The sequence below is a fragment of the Castanea sativa genome, chromosome 8 (assembly GCF_040712315.1).
Source record: "Castanea sativa cultivar Marrone di Chiusa Pesio chromosome 8, ASM4071231v1".
Classification (NCBI taxonomy): domain Eukaryota; kingdom Viridiplantae; phylum Streptophyta; class Magnoliopsida; order Fagales; family Fagaceae; genus Castanea; species Castanea sativa.
This window is the reverse complement of record NC_134020.1, coordinates 53673807-53680960: the sequence shown is the minus strand read 5'-3', so window position 1 is coordinate 53680960 and position 7154 is coordinate 53673807.

Sequence of the window (7154 nt, the reverse complement as noted above, 5' to 3'; positions counted from 1 at the left end):
TCCCTATTGGACCCAATAAGAGCACCTTTGCTAATCCCAACTTGGGTTGTGCATCTAACTCACCAATCCAACTCAATTCTATGTCCCCTCGGATTGGTTTTTGTGGGATGTTTAGTTGGGTTGGGTTAAAAATCTTATTTTGAGTCCTAGTTTTTTTTAACTTATATGATCCAAACTCAACTAACCAAATATATTAGTTTATATTTTATTACTCTTATTGTAATTTTTTAGATTGATTTATTTTGGTTTTGACAAATATGGAATTGCATTACAATTTAGGCATATTATGTTGTAATAATTTATTAAAAAAAATAATTTAATGGCTAATGAAAATCTAATGTTTTGTAAGACATATAAGCACAACTCACCGGTCTAATTCGACTTTGGTTTTTACATATATGATGGGTTGGGTTGGAAAATTCTCAATCTAATAATAAGCCAACCATAAATTTTACTCCACATTGGTAAAACAAAAAATAAACAAAAGAAGTGTAACGAAAAAGATATACTGGCATTAATGCACCTATGTTACATGTTTATATTTTCGCTAAAATGACAAATCAAATCTTAGAAGATCCCAGAGATTTGGCTCTTCCAAAGGTCTCTTTCTCTTCAATATTGAGGGCCTACTACAGTACTAACCCATATCCACAAAGTTTTAAGGATGTGGTTCGTAGGGTTCTCGTTTGATGTATTATTATGTTACTACACGACTGAAAATTTGTTTAATTTTGAGGAAAAAGAGAATAATTGTTGGACAAAAGCCACTATATCCCTATTATCAACCCACTTCAGCACCCATATCCAATCGTACTACACTCTACATAACAAATGGTTAAGGATAGGTATCCTATGAAATATCAAAACTACAAATAATAAGATAGGCATCAAATTGCTCCCAAGAAATTGGATTATTTCAGCTTAATTCTTTACAAACCCACTTCTAAGTTCAGTTTTCAAGTTAATTTTTTATTTTGTAAAATTTAAATAAAAATTTCAAAAATATTTTATCACTCTCTGTGAGGGAGAACACAACCTCTTGAAATCAAGACAGAAAAGCTATAAAAACTAAAAATTAAGGTCCAGTAATTTGAATACCTTTATAGTATTTTCAGTAATTTGTAAAACCATATGGAGGTGAAAGTAAAAGTTACCCATATTATTATATTCTGCAAAGTCCTTATTACAAAATTGGAAGGTGTGGAATGCATGAACCTGTCAAGTGTCCTTTTGGATTCTTCTTGTACCTTCCTATCAAGAAAAGTTTTAGCAGAGCCAAGACCCTACAAATATAGACCTATCATCAATCGTAGTCTCTACCTTTCTCTGTTTGTCCACGTGAACATGATCGACCGCATCTATAGCAACGACCCAGACTGCAGAAAATCACCATCGAGCAAATTTGTAGGCATGTACGTAGCAACATAAACCATGTCCTGATGATGTGACCAAATGCAGTACCTAACATCACTAAGAATGGCTTTTGTGCTAGATTTTTTCTCGAAGTTACAGGTAACTGACCTAGAGTTATGGGCATATCTGGTTGCAAATTGACGGTAGTGATAGATCGATGAAGGGACTAACGTGGGGGTGTGGCGTGGTTATAGTACTCATGTTACTTTACACTATACTTCACATGATACTTGATAAGAATTGAGTGGTTTGAATAATGACTCTTAAAAAAATGTGTTGTGTGTATCCACAACAATAGTTTTATCAAGACTCTAGTGGTACACGTGATATTGTCTATACCGTTATATGGGGTTGATGAGTTTACATTAAAAACTCTTTTTTTTTTAGCAAAAAAAAAAAAAAAAAGATAAAAAAAAAGAAGATAAATCGATGCAAAGGTGCAATTTTCCATGGAATGAAATTGCTGGTGTCTATTTTTTGAAAATTTTAGGGATAGTTATTAGTGTGTTTGTATAAATCTGAGTTAGGCTTTAGACCACAATAGTTTTATTACTTTCATTTCGCACCAACTTGGTTTTTTTCCTGAATTTTTGAGAGGTTGTCTATAATTTCAGATATATGATTTCTCCCTCTAATAGTGTGTGATTTTACGCAACTATATAATTCACACACACTATGAGAGAGATGGTGTATATTTCGATACATTTAGATTCTTTGTTATGAGATATCTATTTAGTATCAATGAGTCACTAGACTATAGATGTTTAATTACATCTAATATTGTGGCTAGTTATTAAATGGTGACACTTTTGAGGATCCTTTGAAAGTATGAACTTGTGATGATGCTCTTAATTTATTCTTTAATGTTTATTGTTCTCTCTTCTGAGGCTACCCATATACAACGAATGGGCATGATTTTCCATTAGTTTTATCTATACCTAATTATTAATTAAAGAATCTTCTAGGCTGAATTCACTTATTATATGTACCAAGAGACTTTCTTAATTATACTCTAGACTCTTCAAATCGATTAAAGTACCATTTCCTAACATAATTTTTTATTGCACAATTTTGTTTCTTCTAATTCAATCTACTCTTTGAGGTGATCTTTTAAATTAATCCCTTTTATATATATAATTATATGTTATTGTCATTATTATCGTCATCATTCAAATTCTATTCACGCGTTTTTGTGTTTTGGTTGGTCCATGAACAGTGCCATGGGACCAGCCAAAAAACAAAAACGCAACTTCAACGCGGACACAGTGCTAAACAAACTCATACTCAGCGGTAACAAATCAGAATGAAGAACGCATTGAATTTGTTGAGAGAGATAGAGAAAGGAAGGGAGGCCCATTTGAAAACAATTTCTTTGGGACATTCTCATCTTTCTATAATGGGGATGAGTTTGCCATTTTCAGCATTTGTGTAATTTTATAATCTCCTTGCTTATCTTTCAAAAGACTTACCTATATAGTCCAAGTTTCTAGAGCCTTGTCAAGCAAAAAAGAAATAATAAAAAATGTTCTTTGGGCCGGATTGTTACACCTAAGTAGGATTTTGTATTTTTTAATGTGCTTTAGGAGTGATCTTAAAATGATTATTATATCCAAGAGAGTACAGATTGGCGAAACTACATCAGGGTCGGGTCCCTCAAAATTGTAAAAATCTTATGTAAATTCATTAAAAATATATTACTTATGTATAAGTTAAAAAAAAAAATTATACATACGAAAAGGGAAAGTAGCTAGGCTTATAATACTCTAAAGTCTAAATCTCAATTAAAAATTTATATATTTATAAATAAAAAATATATTTTTTAAAAGCATATAATTTTTTACAAGTTGTGTAGTTAGATTTTGTACTATAGATTGTAATTAAATAAAGATACATACCTTTAATTATTACTGTATTATTTACTTTCTCAAAAAATTATTATTTATTTTTGTACTTTTTTAGTGCCCAATAATTTTAAAAATTTGTCAATATTTACAAAATTTGTCAAGTTTAATAAATATACTTTTTTACAGTACACATAAATACTAATTATCCATATTTTTTTAATTTGTCCCCAAAGGACAAATCCCTGACTCTATCACTAAGAAGTAGTAATCATTGGGGGAAAAAAATTGCAAGGCATTAAATATCCAACGAGATGCAATTTTAAAAACTGTTTAAAAATCTTTAAAAAAAAAAAAAAACTGTTTCAAAAGTTGCAGTGCGATTTAAAAAAGAAAAAAGAAAAAAAAAAAGGGTCCTCTATTGGACTTCTATTTACCTTTCTTGACGTGTGGCACGGTCTTATACAATAAATTAAAATTAACATGTTAATTTATAAAAAAAATTAACATGTTATATAACTTAATAAATAATAATTGTAATAATAATTATAATTTTATATAAGGAATAATTAAAAAAGAATACATGTAATTAGTTTATGAGGGACCATAACTAACCCCAAAGCTTTGGCCGGATTTGTGGTTGTTGTTGATTCATGTTTCTAATTTAATGGTAGCTAGAAGCTAGTATTAGCTAGCTAGGTGAATAATGTAGAGTCCTAAACGGTAAGGATAACATAAAAGTGAGAGAGATTGATCACGTACATGATTGGAACCCTATACCTAGAACTTAAAAAGCTTTGAACTTTTAGGTTAACCTAGTTTTGTGAAGACTTTCCTAACTATCAAGAATTTTTTTTTTTTTTGAGAATAAACAATACCTTTCCTAACTATCAAGATTGAATACGAAGACTTTCCTAACCATTAATTAAAGCTCACAGTAAGGTATTAGAAATGATAGTAAGAATAATGGCTCAAAAGAGACGAAAAATAAGAGACTCAAAAGATTTGACACTAGTTGTTGTGCTAGATTGTCAATAGCAAGTAAAAAAATAATGTCAATGATGGACCCAAATAAGAGCTAATATAAGCTTGCCAATTCGACTGTTGTAAAAAATGTATTCACTTTTTTTTGGAATAATTCTAATGCCACACATTTTACCATACAATTTTCTATAATTATTTTATATGGTAAACTATGATTATATGTCACACTTTTACATTAACTCACAATTATTTTTTTAACTACACACAACTTGTCACTGTCACGTTAGAGTTACGACGACAAAGTTGTGGCACATTAGAATATGATTTTAGATTTTTTTTTTTTCAAATTTTATTTTATTTTATTTTATTTAGCATTGCTTCATGTTGAAAGGTGGTATGTACGTACGATTCTTGAATTAGGGAACGTGATAGCAAGTACATTCTTGAAGAAGTATGGTGCTCGATCGTGGTAGGGTCATGCACAAAGAATAGAAGAATTCTTGAATTTACGTGTGAAACGAGTGGTGTAAAGTTTCACAATGCAAGGACAATGTGAAAGTGGTGGATTTTTGTACAAGCTCGTACCAAAGTGAAGTTTATTTTCTTGTTGAAGTATATTGCTAATTTGCTACCTAACAGTTATCAAGTAAGAAATTAGGTGGTTTGGAACTTAATTTTATGTGAATTTTGGAATTAGTATTTCTTCTTTGGCTTAAATGCAACTTAAATGCAACGATGATGATGATGTGTTCATTCATTTATGATCAGCCACATTTTTGTTCTTAGCCCACCTACAAATAATGTCAATTTCTTTTTTCCATCCAACAAATCGTTATTGGGTAAATTAAGTAATTAACAACAATAGTTTTAGGAGTTTTGAATCGAAGACCTCATAAATTTCATTTGATCTTAGAAATCATTTGGAAAAATCCCTTAGACTTAACCGTAAATAACATTTTAAACTTCTTCTTTTCTTCCACCAATTATGTGTGTGTAACGAGAATTAACAATGGATTAGTATCATCAACTTTTTAATAGTTAAATTACAAATTAAAATTAAGCATAAATAGGTGTAGTTTATTATGTATCAAAAGGTTCAAAAGTACTGATGAATCATACTTGGGGATGACCATATATATCTAATAAACATTTGTGCTCTCCAAGTCCTTGAACTCCACCCATTACGTATGAAGTCAATAGTTCACACCAATTAAGGGGGTGAGTGGATGGGAAAGCCTAGTGTTAGTGTCAACCACACGTTTGGCACTACAAAAACACACTTTACTGTGTTAATTTCTCCCAATTGAATTATGACCAAGTATTCCAATTATGACAATTGGTGATAAGGATGATAGGGTACCCGATGAAGCAACATTCCAAATAGAGTTCAAAAAATCATTAGGTTAAGCTGTCATATACCATACAAAGCTGTCAAAACCATGCATGGCAAAGGTGGCAAGTGAGAAGGACCCCCATGGAAAAAATTGGCAAGTGACTGAAGTTGAAAGAAAGAGCTTGTGAGTTGTGTCCAGTGCATCAAAATGCACTGGATATGTTAAAATGCGAACGCATATCCAGTTTTAAGTATTTGTATTTCAATGTGTACAGTGCATTAATATACGGGATACAGGCCGTATTTGAAATCGAAAACTTATAATTGCTTAATAACAACAAGTTGTGAATAGTTTCAATTTTCAAATAGGAGATTTTTTTAAAGCCAAAAATCTATTTGGTCGGTGGATCTGCGGATCTTCTTGGACGGTTGAGATAGCATGATGCTAAAGCTTGTCAATTTCAACTCTAAGCCTATGATTAATTTTGTACTTATTTAATTTTATTTTGTGGTCCTAAGTAATTATTAGTATTAACCCTGTAATTGTAAATATTAATGAGCTGAGATCGCGGAAAATCTCTCTATCTCAGAGTTGGTCCCTGTCTTTATTAATTGTCTAATCCTCCACCGCCCAACCCGGTTTATCTTATTTGTTTATTTAATCACATGCATGTTGGAAATCTTGGAGACAATTTCTTTTTGCCACCCCCCTTTCTAAATGGGGCACTTTAATTTCCTTGGATTACCAACTCAATAAGATTAATATTACAATCATTTAGGCAAGGGTTGATTAAAAAAAAAATCATAGAACTAATTTTTTCAAAATTTAAGGGATAATTGTTAAAAGAAAAAGATTGGCTTGAAAGTTGAAACTGGGAGCTATCTTGCTTTAATATATTATGTAGTAATTGAAAAGACTATCTGTGTGTAAGTTTAATCATATGAATTTTTTAATGAGTTATGTGATTTGTTTAAATAATACATATAGATAGTTTTATAATTTGTCACATAATACGGGTTTGAAGTCAAACTTTATCCAGTGTCAAAAGCCTTGTAACTTAGCTTATGCTTTTTGGTGTTTCCAACGAAAACGTTTAGGTTTCAAATTCCTCCTCCCCAACTATATATTATTAAAAAGAATTTAGAAATAATTATACTTTGTCCACTTGTAATGTGAGACAATTATACATTACTTATCCATGGTATGAAAACTTGTACCTTGAATACATGTGGTTCAATACTTCAATCCTCTAACTGTCATTACACATCACCCTTAAAAAAAGGGTAAAAATATATTCTCTCTCCCTTCTATATTTGTTTTTTTTTTTTTCCTTTCCATTATTTTCACAATCTGGTCACACCCATTACCAATCTTTATAAGTGGACATTAAAGATTCAAATTTAACATGTCTATCAAAATAATATATTCTGATTCCCATAATTTTTTTTTTCTCTTAGGTTAAAAAACTTCTATTTGCTTTTTTTAAAAATATATATTTTTAGTGATTTTAGCAGATATGACTAGAATGACTATGAATTTTGAGATGAATGTTGTGAAGATGAGGATGAGAGCATATCTGGCA